The sequence below is a fragment of the Lithobates pipiens genome, unplaced genomic scaffold, assembly GCF_037356315.1.
Source record: "Lithobates pipiens isolate NorthernLeopardFrog02 unplaced genomic scaffold, aLitPip1_a1.2 Scaffold_6, whole genome shotgun sequence".
In the NCBI taxonomy this organism is placed as follows: Eukaryota; Metazoa; Chordata; class Amphibia; order Anura; family Ranidae; genus Lithobates; species Lithobates pipiens.
In genome coordinates this window covers 4,052,565-4,073,768 of record NW_027507881.1, presented here as the reverse complement: position 1 = coordinate 4,073,768, position 21,204 = coordinate 4,052,565, and positions in this window count along the sequence as shown.

Sequence of the window (21,204 nt, the reverse complement as noted above, 5' to 3'; positions counted from 1 at the left end):
ATTTGGGGGGGTTTTGTACTGCCCTGCAATTTTAGCACCTCAAGAAATGAGATAGGCAGTCGTAAACTAAAAGCTGCGTAAATTCCAGAAAACGTACCTTAGTTTGTAGATGTGACAACTTTTGCGCAAACCAATAAATATACAGTTATTGACTTTTTTTTTACCAAAGACATGTGGCTGAATACATTTTGGCCTAAATGTATGACTAAAATTGAGTTTATTGGATTTTTCTAATAACAAAACGTAGAAAATATCATTTTTTTTCAAAATTTGCAGTCTTTTTACGTTTATATCGCAAAAAATAAAAATCGCAGAGTCAGTCAAATACCTTTAAAAGAAAGCTCTATTTGTGGGAAGAAAAGGACGCAAATTTCGTTTGGGTACAACATTGCATGACCGCGCAATTACCAGTTAAAGCAGAGCAGTGCCAAAGTGTAAAAAGACCTCTGGTCATTTATCAGCAAAATGGTCCGGTCTGAAAGTGGTTAAATATTTTTATTGTATACTGATAGGGCCTCTATTTCACGTTAAACTGTTCTTTTTGGTGCAAGGCTTCTCTTTAAAAATAGAAGGCTTTAGGGGCGTGACACACAGCGACATTACACCACCTCAAACAGGAATAAAAAATTCTCAGCCTAATCCCTAAAGCATAGGACTACCTCAGGGCATGATTTCTAAATGGAGCAAGCAGCTCAAATTTCCCCAGAAGCTGGCAAACTTCTTCCCCACTGCGGGACCATGATACAGCCAAAATGGCACTGGCAGCCTACCCAGACATGCTGGACAGCTTCTTTCACCTAACGCTGAACACAGCACAGCCCAGCAACCTCTCCCTTTGCAGCAACTAGCAATGAGTACTCTCCCCCTGCTCACCCTCCTCAATCAGCCCAGTGAAATCAGAACCCAGGAGAGATGAGGGAGCCCCAGTGCAGGCACATATCTTCCCAATAGCCCAACTGCCTCCTAATCCACAGCATCCATCAGCCATGGATTCCTTTCCTGCCTCTGACCATCCTATTTCATAGCAGACCATGAAGAATATGCTAATCTCCTTAAGACAAACACTATACACAGATCTTTCAGCCACAGTGTCTTGCCTAGCTAAGGTAGTGCAGCAACATAATCAGCATCTTCAACATGTGGAGTCTAAGATGTCTGAACTTTTTACTGTGCATATTTAACTGATAGACATGTGCACAGAACATGAAGATGACATGCAATAAATCAAAGTCAAATTTGCGGACATAGAAGACGGGTCTCGCCAGAACAATATAAAGTTCTGTAATGTCCCTAAATCAGTACAGCAACCCTAACTGGTGTGCTATCTGCAGTTTTTGATGCACTTCCTGGTACTAGACTTGACAGACAGAGACCTGGAAATTGACAGTGTTTATAGACTGCAAAGACAGCCTTATCTCCCTGAAGAAAAGTTGAGAGACTTGCTGGCTCGCAGTCACTTCTACAACATAAAGGAGAAGGTGATGATTGTATTTAAAATCACTGCAAACCTGTCGGACCCCTTCACTGCAGTCATCCTGTGGGAGGCTCTCTAAAGCTACAATGGACAACAACTGACTACCATCACAAAGGCACTTTAAAATTATCACATAACCTACAAATGGGAATTCCCCACCAAGTTGCTGATCATGCACCAAGGTAAAACACATGTGGTCAGGACATTTTCCAGTAGCCTCCAACTGCTGCGAACCTGGCATCTCATCCCAGAGGATGCTTCAGCACCAGCTACCTCTCCTTCCTCCTAAATGGAGGATGACTGATAAACCCTGTACGACCTGCAGCCCTTGCCCTGTCATTATACTGGGTTAAATCGGACTCCCTTTTCTGCTAAAAATTGTCTCCTTGCTCCACCAAGACTACCAGATGCCATTGGAGGATTTGTTAGCAGTTATTCTGCACATTGAACCTGTTTTGTTCAGGGTTTCCCTTTTTTATGCACTCTCCCATTGGTTCTACACCAGCACCAAATCTCTGTTTTTGTTCCTCCTTCCCTGCTTTTACAACTGGCACATCACAGTTCTTATCGACAGTACACAGTTAGTGGTTAACCCTAGAGCACTCACCACTTGCAACCCTGTACCAGCAGTTTGTCACTAAAAGCCTACATTGACTACAGCACCATGCCTTTCAAGCTACAATCTTTGGATGCCAAAGAGCTAAATAGCCCCCAAAAGAGGTCTACTCTCCAAAAAGAAGCAATCAAGCAACAAGCTGATATTATCTTTGTAAAGGAAATGCACTTCGCCTTATCCAAAACCCCAACACTTAGACTCAAAGGCTAAAACCAAGTTTTCCTTGCATCTGGCCCTAAGAAAAGAATGGTGTCCTAACAGCGATTGGAGACACACTCCAGTTTCAGCACCACCTCACTTATGCTGACCCACAAGGCTGATACCTACTACTAGTATGTACCAGTATGCACCATCATTAAACCACCTACACACTGATGAATGTGTATGACCCCAACACCAGGCAACTTCACTTTAAAAAAAATGCCTGAATAATAAAATTGAAAGCTTAAAGCAGGGTAACATCATAATAGGTGGCAAATTCAATACCATTGGAGATCCAGATATGGATGCCTCTTCGAAACACTCCAACAGCCGACCTTCCCTGAACCCTTTTCTCCAATCCTCTGATCTATTTGATGTATAGAGATGCCAGCATAGGTTGGAACAAGACTACACCTACTGTTTCTCTCTTCATCTATCCTACTCTCACATAGATTTTTTCCTAGTCGATAAATGGACCCTCCAGAACATTGTTCCCTCAGACATAGGCCTTATTACATGGTCTGACCATGCCCCTGTTTCCATAATCCTGGGACACCAGTGACTGGAACCGCCGAGGCTCTGGCGTCTTTACATTTCTCTGCTGTCTGATACCATGGTTCAACAAGTTATGGAGTCTGAACACCAATCTTTCTTCAAACTGATAGGTTTACTCTTTGGTCAACCTACAAAGCATATATGTGGGGGGTCTTTATTAAGTTGAGCACGAGAATTAGATGCCAAAGGACCAAGCAGATTGATGAAGTCTTTCTCCAAATTACTCACCTAGAAAATCAAAACAAAACTGCCCCCTCTCATACATTGGCCACTAAATTATTAGAGCTGAGGCAAAAACTCTGCTCCCTCTTCCTCTATAAATATGAATGTAAGCTTGCTCACTCAAAAACAAACTTGTATGCCCTGCGCAACAAGGCAGGAACGCTTTTAGCTATCCAAAATTAATTCATTGCTACACCCACCTGGAAACCACTCTTAACCAATCCACAAGATATGTTTAGCGACCACTATGCATCTTTGTACAACCTCAAAAATATCCAGCTCACACCTTAGCCCACTGAGGTCATTATTCATCACTTCTTAGCCTCTATTAACCAACCCTCAATTTCCATAGCTAAATCAGAATCCCTCTCCCAACCATTCACAACAGATGGACTCAGTGGGATTAAAGCATTACCTCTACACAAGACCCCAGAGAAGGATGGGTTCTCAAATGCATTCTACAAAACATTGCCGCCATTTTGACTCCTAAATTGACAGGCCTCTTCAATACTGCAGGGTCCTCAGGCTCCTTACCAACCGATATGATACACTCTGTAATATCTACTATTCCTAAATATGAAAAAGACCCCACCTCAACCTCAAATTACAGACCAATCTCCCTCCTGGACACTGACATCAAACTACTAGCCAAAGTAATTGCCAATAGATTGACGGAGTACATCCGATCTCTAGTACATCCCGATCAAGTCAGGTTTGTCCCGGGCAGAGGTACTTAACCTCATTCACCATGCTACCCATACTCAAATGCCTTCTCTGCTGCTGTCCCTTGATGCAGAGAAGGCGTTTGATAGGGTACACTGGAAATTTCTACAGTCAGTGCTTACTAAATTTGACATTACAGGGTCAAACTTTTTTTCCAGAACCTCGGTCTGTGGAAGAGAGGTCACTACATTCTCTTGATGTAGTGAGAGCTTGTCAAGGTCTATTTAAAGGGGACCTCTCAGATTCGAATAACAGATGTTTTGTTTGTATTGCCAGACGGTCCTAATTGTGATTGTTCAGGCTTATGGTTGAAAGAGGAAAATTCTTCCTTTTCATGTTAAAGTGCACTCCACTGGGGCTGTTAGTGCTTCTTGGGCAGTGCATCACCAGTGCATGGCTCAGATCTGCAAAGCTGCAACTTGGTCTTCAGTCCATACATTTACCAGATTCCACCAAATTGATGTAAAAGGTCATGAGGATATCGCCTTTGGGCGCAGTGTACTGCAGCCTGCAGTATGAGTCCTCTAGTCTCTTAGTGCCTTACTTTTGTTGTGTCTCCCTCCAGTTGCCATTGCTATGGGACATCCCACACAGTAACGACTATGGCTCTATGTCCCGTGATGTACGATAAGAAAACAGGATTTTTATAACAGCTTACCTGTAAAATCCTTTTCTTTGAAGTACATCACGGGACACAGAGGTCCCTCCCTTCTTTGGTATACACATGTATTGCTTTGCTACAAAACTGAGGTACTCCCAGTAGGGGCAGGGGTTTTATAGGGAGTGCACTTTTTGTCTTAGGGAGTGCCAGTGTCCATCAACTGAAGGTGCCTATATAACCCACATAGTAACTACTACGGCTCTGTGTCCCATGATGTACTTCAAAGCAAAGGATTTTACAGGTAAGCTGTTATAAAAATCCTGTCTATTATTATTATTATTATTGATATTTTATTGAACAGTACATTTAATCTTTAATTCAAATATACATTTTTCTTAATATTTTACATGCTAATACAAATTGAATTATTTTATAATCTTGCATCTATATTTTAAATGTAATATATCCTGAATATCCAGCAAAAGAAACTATTAAACTTTATGACATTTATTTCTCGGCATTGCTGATGCTGGAAAGCAGTTCTTTAGTAAAGTATTATTAGACATCTTCTTCAGGGAACAGCCGGAGTTTGTTCTATTGGATGAAAGTTTGGAGTCACATTTAGAATGGTGTGACAATATCTCACACATGGCAGCAGATTGTAGAGAATAGTAAAGCTGGTGACATCATTCTTCATTATTAGAGCGATTGTAAACCTTCTGTGTGCCGTTCTCCCGGGACTACTGACACCTGAGCTGACCCCCCCCCCCCCCCTAGAGACACCACAAGACCGGCACATGATTACAGTGGTGGGACCGCTCCATTCACAATACAACAAAAGTCACCAAAGAACAACAAACCTGAGATTTTATTGGATGAAAGTTTCTGCCGGATTCCCCCAGGAAACAGATGCTTTCCAATACAGACTGTCATCATACAAGTCTTACTATGTCTCTTCACTTTAACTATTCATTCACCCACCTAGTTCAGGTGAATAGTAATAAAATGCAAATAAAAAAATGTAAATAATAATAAGATAAATGAATTAAATTATAACTAAAATAAATAAATTAAAGTATAATTAAATTAATACAAATTAAATTGAAAATAAAATTTGAGTTACAACAACATTATTATTATTATTATTATTTTTTAAATAACTAGCACTGTACAAATAATTGATAAATTGTACAGTGCTGTTTAGTGTGTACATTGCAGCTCTAGTTTATTATTATTATTTTGAAATTCCAATTATTGATGCTTTTGGACATGATGCCCCTATACAATGCAGTACATAATGCAGGTCAATATTTTTATTTTAAGATGAATTTATCAATAAATAAATACATATAACAATGGTGAGTGGCTTCCTCTGTAGTAAATTGTGCATGCACTAAGCTAAATGACATGTCAGAGAAAAATCCTGTACACTATGCTTTTATACAAAAAAAATAAACCAAAATGAAAAACTAAAACGTATGAATGTTTATTGTGCATTATTCGGGATAAAGCACAAATATTAATGCATGAGCGGTTCAATACACTCTTTTTTACAATCTCCTCTAGTAATAGACAGGGTTCCTTTAGAGAAATTTGTCTGTCAAAAGGTTTTTAATTATCAGCATGATGAAAAAATATATAAAACAAAAAAAAAGGTTTACTTACTATGTCTTAGTATGTCTCCTTTACCTTAACTATTCATTGACCTATATACAGTAGTTTAGGTGAATAGTAATAAAATGCAAAAATAAATAAATAAAATAATAATTTAAAGAACGTAAAGCATAATTAAATTAAATAAATTAACATATAATTCAACTAATATCAATTAAAACAATAAAATGTTAGCAACAATAGTATTATTATTTTTTAGTGTTTTTTTTTTTTTTAATAACCAGCAGTATGCAAATCATTTTTAAGTATTATTAAATTATTATTATTAAAATGATTAATGAATTGTGCAGTGCTGTTTAGTATGTACACTGTAGCTCTGGTTTTCTATTAACATTAAAATTCCAATTATTGATGATTTTTGACATTTTGCCTCTATAAGATTCAGTACATAATGCAGGTCAACATTTTACTTAAAATGAATTCTTAAAAAAATTATAAATAAATAAATAAAACAATGTGAGGGGCTTTCTGTGTAGTAAATTTTACACTAAGCTAAATGACATGTCAGAAACAAATTCTGTACGCTATGATGTCATAGAAAAAAACAAAAACAAAACATAAAAAAAAACAAAAACAAATACATGAGTGTTTATTGTACATTGTCTAGTATACATGCAGGAGCCATGCAATACACTCCACATATGGTTTATTGGGGCTTTTTTTTAAGAAATTACATTTTTTACATTCTTCTCTAGTAATAGACAGGATTACATTTTCAGCATGATGAAAAGATATAAAAAACTGTATATATATATATATATATATATATATATATATATATATATATATATATATATATATATATATATATATATACAAACAACCAATAATCTACACATGTGTGGTATTTTCATGATCATCAGGGGTAGAAACATTTATTTTTTGTGGGGTATTTTGGCTTGGCTTGATCAAAAACAGATCCCCTCAAAACCCAAACCTGAAGGGTTCTGTAGGGTCCTTTCAAATTCCAACCTGTAGGGTCCTTTCCACCAAAGGCCCGTACATGTGACCGGCCTTTTTGACAACAAACATGCAAATTATCTGTTTTAAGATAACATCCGACCGCTCCATCAGACAAACTTTTTGTTTTTTATCTGCCCTTTGTTGGCTGTGCGAATGGACAAACTTTACGGGAAACAAAAGTCTGATGGAGCAAAGTCCGATTGTGTGTACAGAAAACCATTGGACTTTTGTACAAAGTACAAACACCCATGCTCAGAACTAGGGATGAGCTTTGTGCTCGAGTCGAACATACGTTCGACTTGAACATCGGCTGTTCGCACGTTCGGCGTATAACGAACGTTATGGGCCGTTCACGCCAAATTCGTGTGGCGCTCATGGCCCACAATGCACTGCGATATCGCAGTGCATTGCTGGCTCATGATTGGCCAAGCATGCACTGTGACCCTGCATGCTTGGCCAATCACAGTACCGGCAGCGAGGAGAGCCATGATTGGCCACAGGCAGGATGCCTGTGGCCAATCATAGATCAGGCTGTGTAGTACACGCCTGACACTATATAAGGCCGCCAGTGTGGCGGCCTTGTGTAGTGTGTTGGCGTCTGTAGGAGTTAGTGGGTGTTCTCTGTGTACCTTCAACACAGTATACACCGTTCATTATCGGCCGATTTAGCGTTCTTGCTCTTATGTAATTGAGCTTTTAGCAATCTGCAGGAGTTTGTGGGTGTTGCCTGTGTGCCCTGACCGCAGTATACACCATTATATCCACCTATATAGCTAGCTATATTGCTCTTCTGTAATAGAGCTTTCAGTCAGTTGTAGGAGATTGTGGGTGTTGTCTGCGTGCCCTGACCTCAGTATATTCCATTATATCCACCTATATAGCTAGCAATATTGCTCTTCTGTAATTGAGCTTTTAGTCAGCTGTAGGAGATTGTGGGTGTTGTCTGTGTGCCCTGACCGCAGTATACACCATTATTCACCTATATAGCTCTTCTCTAATTGAGCCATTTGCCATCTGAGGGAGTTAGTTGGTGTTGTGTGCCTCCAGCACAGCACAGTATACACCAGTATCTACCCTTTAATTCCTGTTCTATAATAAAGGCATCTGCAGGAGTTAGTGGGTGTTGTGTGCCTCCAGCACAATATACACTACCCAATTGCTGGTTTTCCCATCTCCCTTCAGGCCATTACCATGTCTGGAAGGCCAACAAGGAGAGGCAGACAGGCACGAGCCGATAAAACAGGGCAAACAGGCTCTGTATCTAGAGACAACAGTGATGGTCGTGGATGCGGTGCATCGTCATCATCAGCACGTGGCCATGGGACACACTTGTCCTTATTTTCGGCAGCTGGACGTGTTGAGCCGCATCGTGCCGAAGACTTGGTAGAGTGGATGACCAAGCCCTCTTCATCCTCCTCATCCTCTCTCACCCAGGCTCAGGGTACTAGCAAAGCAGCTGCCAACACATCCTCTTCCATCGTCTCAATGTCATCATCAGTGACTCCTTCCCTAGACCCACCACGTCCTCCTGAGGAGTACCCTGAACTCTTTGAGCACAGTGTTGGGTACATGCTCCAGGAGGATGCCCAGTGTTTTGTAGGCTCTGATGATGATACTCAGCTAGAGGAAGGCAGTAGCGTGAGCGTAGAGAGAGGGGATGCTCAAGAAGGACAGCAATCTGACAGTCATGTTCCACAAGCTGCAGCATACTGCCAGGTTTGCTCCAGCAATGAAGAGGGAGGGGATGATGATGGCACTGACTCCACGTGGGTGCTGGTAGGAGAGAGGAGGAGGAGGCACATGTCCAACGAGGCAGAATGCCCTCCAGGGGTCAGCTTAGGGGCAGCACACCGACTGAATCACACCGCAGAGCTCCGCCTGTGCAGGGCGCTGCCTCTGCGCGTTATTCTAAAAGTTCTTTGGTGTGGGCCTTTTTTGAGATGAGTGCATCAGATCGCACCGCTGCTATTTGCAACATATGTCTCAAGCGTATCTTGCATGGCCAAAACATCAGCCGCTTGGGCACCACATGCTTGACCAGACATATGTTGACCTGCCATGCAGCTCGTTGGCAAGCGTACCTCAAAGACCCACACCAAAGAACAAAGCGGACCTCTCCTTGCTCCTCATCAGCTGGGATCTCCAACCCCACTAGACCTTCAGTCCTCTCTGAAACCTTCTCTGAGAGGAGTGAAGGTGTAGAATTAGGTGTGTCACAGCTAAGTGCTTCTGGGCACTCTGCTAGCAGTACACCCATGTCCGATTATAGCAGGCAAATTTCCCTGCCCCAGCTGCTGGACCGTCAAAAGAACTTCACTCCCAGCCATCCACATGCCCAGCGGTTGAATGCTAGCTTGGCTAAATTGCTAGCACTTCAACTGCTGCCTTTTCAGTTGGTAGACTCGGCCCCCTTCCGTGAGTTTGTACAATGTGCGGTTCCTCAGTGGCAGGTCCCCAAACGCCACTTTTTCTCACGGAAGGGGATTCCGGCTCTCTACCGGCATGTGGAAGGCAATGTCCTTCCCTCGCTGGACAGTGCGGTCAGCGGTAAGGTGCATATTACCACTGACTCATAGTCCAGCAGGCATGGACAGGGACGTTACCTGTCTTTCACGGCCCATTGGGTCACTCTTCTGGCAGCTGGGAAGGATGCAGGACAAGGTGCAGTAGTGTTGGAGGTTGTTCCGCCACCATGCCTCCAAAATGCTACTACTGGTTGTGACACACCTCTCTCCTCCACCCCTCCTCTTCTTCTTCCTACATGGCCTCTTCCAGTGCTCTGTCCTCAGAACCAGCGGTGCTCCGTAGGCGTACAAGGGGCTACGCAAGTACGCAGGCAAAACGATGCCATGCCATGCTTGCGCTGGTTTGTTTGGTGGACAGGAGCCACACTGGGGCAGATATTTTGTCAGCTCTGCAGGGGCAGGCCGAGAGGTGGTTGACACCACGCCAGCTTAAGCCAGGAATGGTGGTTTGCGACAATGGCACCAACCTCCTCTCCGCCCTCCGACAGGGACAACTGACCCATGTGCCCTGTGTGTCTCACGTCCTTAATCTGGCGGTTCTTGGGCAGCTTACAGTATGCCCTGAAGCAGGCCAGTCTGTGTGCATTTCCGGCGATCATTTAATGCCTGTGCTCGGCTGGCTGACCTCCAAAAGGAGTTGAACCTGCCCAAGAACTGCCTTATATGTGACATGCCCACCAGCTGGAACTCAATGGTGGCCACGCTGCAGCGGCTGCACACGCAGCAGAGGACCATCAATGAGTACCTGTGCTACTACGGCACCAGGACAGGGTCAGGGGAGCTCGTTTTTTTCTCACCACACCAGTGGGGCATGATCAGGGATGCATGCACTGTCCTGTCACCATTTGAGGAGGCCACAAGGATGGTGAGCAGTGACAGTGCATGTATCAGTGACACTGTACCTCTTGTCCACCTGTTGGAGCATACGCTGCGTGGAATAATGGACAGGGCACTTGAGGCAGAACAGAGGCAGGTAGAGGAGGATTTCCTTGCCTCTCAAGGCCCCCTTTATCCAGACAGTGTTCCTGCTGGATAAAGGAGGAGGAGGAGGAGGAGAATGATTGTGTCAGCATGGAGGTGGAGCCTGGCACTCAGCATCAGCAGTCTTGTAGGGATGATTTACAGTCCCAAGAGACCCGTGGACTTGTACGTGGCTGGGAGGAGGTAGCTGTAGATCATGCTCTCCTTAGTGACCCAAAGGACTCCGGACCCAATGCCTCAGCTAACCTACGCTGCATGGCCTCCCTGATCCTGCAAAGCCTGCGGAAGGATCCTCGTATTCTTCGGATCAAGGAGAGGGACCATTACTGGCTGGCCACTCTCCTTGATCCACGGTACAAAGGTAAGGTTGCCGGCCTTATCTTGCCATCGCAGAGGGAGCAGAGGATGAGACATCTCCGGGAGGCCTTGCAGAAAGGTCTGTGCAATGCGTTTCCAGAGACTGGGAGGTTACAAACTCCTGGTCCTGGACAACGTGTTGCTGAGGCCTCGGTCAGAAAGAGCGGTGGAGAAAGTGGCCGTCTGACGGATGCGTTCAGACAATTTTTTAGTCCGCAGCCCCAAGGTATGATCGGTTCCAGCAACCATCGCCAGCGTCTGATTTACATGGTGCAGGAATACCTAGGGGCAAGGTCAGACATGGACACCTTTCCCACCCAAAATCCTCTGGCTTACTGGGTCTTGAGGATGGATCACTGGCCAGAGCTTGCACAGTATGCAATTGAGCTACTGGCCTGTCCTGCATCCAGCGTTCTTTCGGAACGCACCTTCAGTGCTGCTGGTGGCTTTGTTACGATCACAGGGTGCGCCTCTCCACCGACTCGGTTGATCGACTGACCTTCATAAAGAGGAATCAGTCTTAGATCACCCACAGCTACCAAGCACCTGAAGCTGATGTAACTGAATATTTTTTTTTTAAATATCACATCCCTTCAAGACTGCCTATGCTGATGCTGAGTGACTGTCCTGTTATGTTGATTGTCTATCCTCTTCCTCCTCCGCTGATATGTTGGAAGAACACTTTTGGATCTGGGTGATGCCACTGCCCCAATTTTTCAGCCCCTGTTTAACAGGGGCATTTAATTACAATTTTTGATGCAATGCTTTGCAGCAGGGCTCATTCCTGCACTGCAACTAGAGTACATGGGAGATGTTGCAGTGTTGTGGCACCAGCACCAGTGCCTAAGGCCCAATTTTTGTGCCCCTGTTTAACAGGGGAGTTAATTACAATTTTTGATGCAATGCTTTGCAGCAGGGCTCATTCCTGCACTACAACTAGAGTATATGGGAGAGGTTGCACCAGTGCCTAAGGCCCAATTTTTCACCCCTGTTTAACAGGGGCGTTTAATTACAATTCTTGATATAATATTTCACAGCAGGGCCCGTTCCTGTGCCCACCTAGAGTAACTGTGAGGACTTATAGTGTTGTGGCACCAGCACCAGCACCACAACCACCAAAGGCCCCATTTTTATACCACTGTTCAACAATGGCATGTAATTACAATTCTTGATATAATCGTTCACAGCAGGGAGCTCCAGCGTCCACCAAGAGTCACTTTGAGGGCTTACAATGTTGTGGCAACACCAACACCTTGTTCTTCCATTTCTGCAGAGCTTATAGGGCAGGCCCCTACTTTCAAACATCCAACTTACAAACGTCTCCTACTTGCAAACGGAGGGAGACAACAGGAAGTGAGATGAAAAAAGACAGACGGCAAAACAAATTATACAGGGGTGATAACCGTTCCCTATGTTTTCCAAAAAGCTTAAAAAATAGATTTTTTGACTGGAGCTACATTTTAAAAATGTACCAGTTCAAAATTACAAACAGATTCTACTTAACACAACAAATCTACACAGTCCCTGTCTTGTTTGCACCGCCTGTATACTGCTGTTCTGAGTATATAGGGCCTGGGGGCCCCACGTCTTTCCTTTTTTTAATATGGGTACGGGGTTCCCCTTAATATCCGTACAAGACCCAAAGGGGCTGGTAATGGGCAGGGGAGCTACCCATGCCATTTTTTCAATGATTTTCATCCATATTGCCGGAACCAGATATTACATTAAAAACGCAAGCAGTTTGAAATTACTTTTTTTCCGTTAAATGTCATTTTGTGCAGGGACTGTTCTAAACACGGGAAACACGTGGCACTTCACAGGCATACTATAGACACCCCCCAGGCACGATATTTAAATGAATATTTCACTTTTTTTTTCACTTTAATCGTCATTAAAATCAGTGCTCCCGCCAAAACGGCCATTTTTAAAAACATTTTAGGCATTGACCCATGTCCCCTGGGGCAGGAGCCAGGTCCCCAAACGCTTTTTAGGACAGTATCTTGCATATTAGCCATTAAAATTCGAACTTTTTTTTTCGAACATTCGAGTCCCATAGACTTCAATGGGGTTCTAACGTTCGTATGAATTTGCGGTCCGTTCGAAAGTTCTGATGCGAACTGAACCGGGGGGTGTTCGGCTCATCCCTACATCCCTAGAACCAATGCAATAGATCAGGCAACAATACAGAAGTTGACCAAAGGTGGTGGTAAAGAGCAGAAAAAACATGTGATTTGGTGAAAGTTGGCTGAAAAAGTCCTGCCGTGTGTATACAGGTTGACGGCCGATGCCCTTTGTACAAAAATCCACGAGAAAGTTTGTACAAAGTCCGATCACGTGTATGAGCCTTTAAGATCTGGTAAAGTCTTTGGAGGAGAGTGAGACTCTGTTGATGTAAAATCTTACTGGAAAGAAAACATTTGATGATCTGGGCACATTGTAGGGATTGTGTAGGGGGCGCCATATATTTATGTTGTATAGATGAGAAGGTGATGAGGTGGCCTGGGGTGTTTGTAATTTGCTGGATACTTTATATTCCCTTTGGTGACCACTGCCTAAGTACCGGAGACTCCGATCCCGAGGGGGGGGGGGAAGCTGAGGAAGATGTGAGGGGCATTATTGTATAGCTAGGGCCTGGGAACTGTAGAATCTTACCCATTTCCCATCATGTAATGAGTGTGTCTCATAGGAGAGTGCTATGTTCAGTATGGGTAGATAGTTGGTAGGTAGGTAGGTGTCTCCAGGGGTATTATGTAATACTCCAAACAGTGACCACGGCTTGACATATTTTTGAGAAGTGTTTATAAAGTAGGAAATGTTCACCCAATCCTGTACATGGCGGGATACACTAGGTAAGCTGTACAGCCAAACATTAGGTAGGTATTAATCTTTATATGTCTTTGTGTAAGATGAAGAGTGGAATAGTTTGCATAGAGTACAAGTGCCAAGAAAAACTGAACATCTTCATGAGAGGACATCTTCCCAGGGAGAAGAGAGGAAGATCTTTCCATGATGGACATTGTGGAAGGATGTTAGTGATGAGTGTGTAGGTCAGTCTATAGAAGTTCTGTACCTGTCCGGGTAGAAGAACCCCGAGATAGGAGAGATGGTCAGTTTGAAATTTCTCTTCATTCATGGCTATATATACTCCAATATGGAGACTCTCAGATATTATTTAGGACTTCAATTTACAGAGCGACCTTGGTGGGGCGGGGGCAGTGCACCTCATACACCTTTGTGCTGTGAAAGTTGACTTAGCCACTAGCTGACAGCTGCCGCAGTTATACTGAGGAAGGTTGGCTCGGCTGGACAAATTGCCGCAGCTGTACGTCGCTCCTTTAACACCTCACAGCAGGTGCCCACCATGTGTCCCCAGACTCGATGCGCGTGCCCGGCGTGATGGAGCGAGAACTGGGATCTGTTTGTGTAAACACACAAATCCAGCTTCTCTCAGAGGAGAGGAGACAGATTGTGTGTTCCTACTAAGTACGAACACCGATCTCTCTCTTCCCCTAGTCAGTAGACATGTGCGATTCGTTTTGTACGAAACAAAAATTCATACGAATTTCCGGAAATTCGTACATTCGTATGAATCCGAAATACAAATTTTTATGCATACGAATTCTGTACGAAATACGAAATTTCATTTAGGAATTTCGGATATAAATTCATAACAAAAATTCCTAATTAATGAAAAGTTAACAAACATAAAAGTTAAAAACCCAGGAAGTCAGCACAGTACAGGGATGGTGGGAACCCCTCATAATGATAAATTCATCATAATGAAAATTCGTAATTGTTAAGAAAAGTTAATGAACCTAAAAGTTGAAACCCCAGGAAATCAGCACAGGGATGGTGGGAACCCTATGGGAATTTCTATTCTTACAAATTTCATACGAAATACGAAATTTCATTAACGAATTTCGGAATTTCGGATCCAAATTAACAGAAACATGACTGGTGTTTTGTTCACCAATCAGAGGAAGTCAGCACAGCACAGGGATGGTGGGAGCCCCTCATAATGGACACAGTGGGTGTACACTCAGACCCGGAAACTCAGCACTGGGATGGTGGGAGCCCCTCATAATGGACACAGTGGGTGTACACTCAGACCCGGAAACTCAGCACTGGGATGGTGGGAACCCCTCATAATGGGCACAGCAGGTGTGCAGACCTGGCAAATCAGCACAGGGATGGTGGGAACCCCTCATAATGGGCACACAGCAGGTGTACAGACCCGGGAACTCAGCACAGGGATGGTGGGAACCCTGTGGGAATTTTGGATCCAAATTAACAGAAACATGACTGGTGTTTTGTTCACCAATCAGAGGAAGTCAGCACAGCACAGGGATGGTGAGAGCCCCTCGTAATGATAAAGTCATCATAACGAACAGTTTACGAATCTAATGAAAATTCGTATTTCGTACGAATCCGAATTAAATTTCATACACAAATTATGAAATACAATTTTTTTTTTCGTACAGAACAAAACTAAACAAATTTTTTTATGGTGCCCATGTCTACTAGTCAGTCCCTTCCCCCCTACATTTAGAACACACATTAGGGAACACAGTTAACCCCTTGATCGCCCCTTAGTGTTAACCCCTTCCCTGCCAGTGACATTTATATATAATCACTGGCTATTTTTAGCTTGTAGCCAATGGTCCCAAAATAGCGTCAAAAGTGTTCCTTCTGTTCTCCACAATGTCGCAGCCTGATAACAATCACAGATCGCCACCATTACTAGTAAAAAAATAAAAATAAAAATGCTATAATTCTATCCTCTATTTTGTAAATGCTATAACTTTTGAGCAAACCAATCAATAAACACTTATTTTTTTTTTTTTTTTTTTTTTTACCAAAAATATGTAGAAGAATACCTATCGGCCTAAACTGAGGAAAACATTTGTTTTTGTTTTTTAACCACTTCCCGACCAGCGCACGACGATGTACGTCGACAGAATGGCACGGGCAGGCATATTGGCGTACAGGTACGTCCAAAATTCAATGCCGCCCTGCCATCGGGAGCGCGCCGCCGGCGGCGCGCTCCCGCGCTGGTCGGGACCCCAGTGAGTCCTGTCGCGGGACCTGCGGACTCGATCGCCGCGGGCATCCCCGCGATCGTCTCACGGAGCGGCCGAATGGAGGAAATGCTGTGTAAACATTTCTCCATTCTGCCTAGCAACTAGTGAACGCTGATCTCTGCTCCATGTGATTGGAGCAGAGATCAGTGTTCACTAAATGAAAGCTCAACCCCCCCACAGTTAGTAACACACCCCTAGGAACACTTAACCCCTACACTGCCACCCACTGCTTAACCCTTTCACTGCCAGTGTCATTTACACAGGAATCACTGCATTTATATAGCAGTGATTACTGTATAAATGACAATGGTCCCAAAAATGTGTCAAAAATGTCCGATGGGTCCCCCACAATGTCGCAGTCACAATAAAAATCGCTGATCGCCGCCATTACTAGTAAAAAAAATAATAATAAAAAATTATTAATAAAAATACTATAAAACTATCCCTATTTTGTAAACGCTATAACTTTTGCGCAAACCAATCAAAAATTGCTTATTGCGATTTTTTTACCAAAAATATATAGAAGAATACGCATCGGCCTAAACTGAGGGAAAAAATTTTTTTTATATATTTTTGGGGGATATTTATTATAACAAAAAGTAAAAAATAATGCGTTTTTTTCAAAATTGTCGCTCTATTTTTGGTTATAGCGCAAAAAATAAAAACCGCAGGGGTGATCAAATACCACCAAAAGAAAGATCTATGGGAAAAAAAGGACATCAATTTTGTTTGGGAGCCACGTCGCACGACCGCGCAATTGTCAGTTAAAGCGACGCAGTGCCGAATCGCAAAAAGGGGTCTGGTCTTTGACCAGCAAATTGGTCCGGTCTGCAAGTGGTTAAAGATATTTATTATAGCAAAAACTACAAAATATTGTGTTTTTTGCAAAATTGTCGCTCATTTTTTGGTTTATAGAGCAAAAAATAAAAGCCGCAGGGGTGATCAAATTCCCCCACAAAAAAGCTCTATTTGTGGGGAAAAGAGGACATACATTTTGTTTGGGTACAACGTCGTGCAACCGCGCAATTGTCAATTAAAGCGCTGCCGTGCCGTATTGCAAAAAAAATGTCCTGGTCAGGAAGGGGGCAAATCCTTCCGGGTCCGAAGTGGTTAATAAAACTAGAGAGTGTAAAATCTGGGGCCTCTCTGCATAGAAACCAATCAGATTCCAGATTTTTTTTGTCACAGCTTAATTGAACAAGCTGAAGTTAGAAGCTGATTGGCCGCCATGCACAGCTGCACCAGATTTTGCACTCATGACGTGTCCCGTGCAATGCACAGGACACATTGATGCTGCACTGTGGTGCATTGCAGTGAACCAAAACATCTAAGCCCCCCACCCTATTTTTTTATTTACATACATTGCATTTTGATGAGCGTGGCCGTGGTGTTCTTTTTGGAAAAGTCACTGTTCCAAGTCGTTCGAGATCTAAGAGGTCGTCGGAAAGACATCTCTGGAGTTTCCGGGTTCCTTTATCCAGCTGAAAGAGAACCATTTATCTGTGTGTCCAAGCTCTTACGATTCAGTGTCGCTGACATCCGGGTCCAACTGCTCTGGTAAGGGTGTTTCACCTTATTCACTTTTCAGATTCATCTACCGTGTATGTTTCACATTGCACCCAGCACCCATTTGAAGATTACCACTTCATTGTGGATCTCAACCTAGTTTCTTTTATTGGGTCTCAAACTGACGGCCCTCCAGCTGTTGCGGGAACTCCAAGTCCCAGCATGCCTCTGTCTGTGGGAGTCATGCTTGTAACTGTGAGCCCTGCAATGCCTCATGGGACTTGTAGTTTTGCAACAGCTGAGGGGCCACCAGTTTGAGACCCCTGGTATAAAGATTCTTCATTACACAAATTTGTTCATTCTATCATATTTGCTTTGGACTTTCCATACATTTTTCATTGGTGTATATATTTTGTTAGCGCTACATTTTTTTCACTTCTCTGATTTGAATTTTTGTCACATTCTTGTGTGGCAGCTATTATATTCATTTTTATTTCTATTTTACTTTTTTTTTATATTTTTCACAGTATTATTTCTATTCACACTTTTGCACTCTCCAGTTTCAGTAAATCTCTCCCCCCCAATGTTGGGGGTCCTGTTCAAACCGGAGCCTGGTACAAATAATATAATTATACACCTGTAGGTACAATGGGGTGTATCCCATGAATAAATTACCCCTCAATACTCAGCACACATGTAGGTACAATGGGGTGTATCCTATGAATAAATGACACCCCAATACTGAGCACACATGTAGGTACAATGGGGTGTATCCTATGAATAAATGACACCCCAATACTAAGCACACATGTAGGTACAATGGGGTGTATCCTATGAATAAATGACACCCCAATACTGAGTACACATGTAGGTACAATGGGGTGTATCCTATGAATAAATGACACCCCAATACTGAGCACACATGTAGGTACAATGGGGTGTATCCTATGAATAAATGACACCCCAATACTAAGCACACATGTAGGTACAATGGGGTGTATCCTATGAATAAATGACACCCCAATACTGAGTACACATGTAGGTACAATGGGGTGTATCCTATGAATAAATGACACCCCAATACTGAGCACACATGTAGGTACAATGGGGTGTATCCTATGAATAAATGACACCCCAATACTAAGCACACATGTAGGTACAATGGGGTGTATCCTATGAATAAATGACACCCCAATACTAAGCACACATGAAGGTACAATGGGGTGTATATCCTATGAATAAATGACACCCTAATACTGAGCACACATGTAGGTACAATGGGGTGTATCCTATGAATAAATGACACCCCAATACTGAGCACACCTGTAGGTACAATGAGGTGTATCCTATGAATAAATGACACCCCAATACTGAGCACACGTGAAGGTACAATGGGGTGTATCCTATGAATAAATGACACCCCAATACTGAACACACATGTAGGTACAATGGGGTGTATCCTATGGATAAATGACACCCCAATACTGAATACACATGTAGGTACAATGGGGTGTATCCTATGAATAAATGACACCCCAATACAGAGCACACATGTAGGTACAATGAGATGTATTCTATGAATAAATGACACCCCAATACTGAGCAAAAATGTAGGTACAATGGGGTGTATCCTATGAATAAATGACACCACAATACTGAGCACACCTGTAGGTACAATGAGGTGTATCCTATGAATAAATGACACCCCAATACTGAGCACACATGAAGGTACCATGGGGTGTATCCTATGAATAAATGACACCCCAATACAGAGCACACATGAAGGTACAATGGGGTGTATCCTATGAATAAATGACACCCCAATACTGAGCACATATGGAGAATAATCGTGTGGGGAATTATTATATTTTTTTTGCAAATAAATGGCACTTTAATGTTAATTTGTAGGTTATAAAAGGAATTCTGGGGGACCTGTTTATATTGGGGGGGGGGGGGTCTGGAGAATATTATTTATTACTGAACACTTAGGCACCACTTTTTTTAGAGGGGTTTTATTTATTTATTTTTATTCAAAATGTCTTTTTAATGTTGATTTTTGGATTTTAACCACTTCATCCCCAGCAGATTTTACCCACTTCCTGACCAGAGCACACATTTTGCGTATTCAGCACTGCGTCGCTTTAACTGAAAATTAAGCGGTTGTGCGACGTTGCACTCAAACAAAATTGATGTCCTTTTTTTCCCCACAAATAGAGCTTTCTTTTGTGGTATTTGATCACCTCTGCGCAAAAAAACGCAATATTTTTTACTTTTTGCTATAATAAATATACCCCATATATATATATATATATATATATATATATATATATATATATATATATATATATATATATATATAAATTTCCTCAGTTTAGACTGATACATATTCTTCTACATATTTTTGGTAAATAAATACAATAAGCATATATTGATTGGTTTGCGCAAAAGTTATAGCGTCTACAAAATAGGGCATAGTTTTATGGCATTTTTTATTTATTAGTTAAGGGCGGCGATCTGCGATTTTTAGCAGGACTGCGACATTATGGTGGACACATTTTTGTAATCATTGGCAATTTTACTGGGATCAGTGCTATGAAAATGAATTAATTATTATAAAAATGTCACTGGCAGTGAAGAGGTTAACCACTAGGGGGCAATCAAGGGGTTAATATGTTCCGTATTTTGTGTTCTAACTTAAGGGGGATGGGACTGTGCTGGGGAGATGACAGATCGCTGTACCCCAAAGCACCCTCCCCATGTTGAGGGCAGGTGGCCTAATACAGTTCAGGAGGGGGCGCTCTCTTGTCCCCTCCTGCGGTCTGCCAGGTTATGTGCTCTGATAGGGGTCAGGTATGGATTTTTGGGGGACCCCACGCAATTTAAAAAAAAAAATTGGCATGGGGTTCCCCTTAATATCCATACCAGACCTGAAGGGACTTCTCCCGAAAAAATGGCCATTTTTTAAAAAAAATGTCATTGATACATGTCCCCTGAGGGAGGACCAGGGTCCCCAAACACTTTTTATGACAATACCATGCATATTAACCTTTAAAATTATCACTTTTGATTTCTCCCATAAACTTTTAAAGGGTGTTCCATGGCTTTCGAATTTGCCGCAAACACCCCAAATTGTCTCGAACTTCGGGCTCATCCCTAGTCAACAGCTTCTCGCTTCATTCTCACTATGCCGCTGAAATGTTTGTCTCTTGACGCCAAGGGTCTCAACCATCCTGCCAAGAGATTCTCCCATTGGAAAGAGGCCTCTAAAGACAACGTGTACATCGGGACTATAAACGGGCCAGTAGCCAATAGCTTTCGTCTCGTAATTTATTCTGAGCATGTGTGGCACTTTGTGCGTCGGATTTGTCTACACAACTATCCGAATTTAAAACAATCGGATTTTGTTGTCGGAAAATTTTAGATCCAGCTCTCAAACGTTGTGTGTCGGAAATTCTGACGGAAAAATGGGCACTGATTGGCACCATTATGCACCAAAATAAAACTAGTGATGCCCAGCAATGCCACCCATCAGTGTCATCAGTGCCACCCATCAGTGTCCAGCAGTGCCCACCTATCATTACTCAAAAGTGCCCATCTGTGCCACCTATCAGTGGCACCAATAAGTGCCCATCAGTGCCGCCTATGAGTGCCCATCAGTGCCACCTATCGGTGCCCATCAGTGTCGCCTATCAGTGCCCATCATCAGTGCCCATTAGTGACACCTC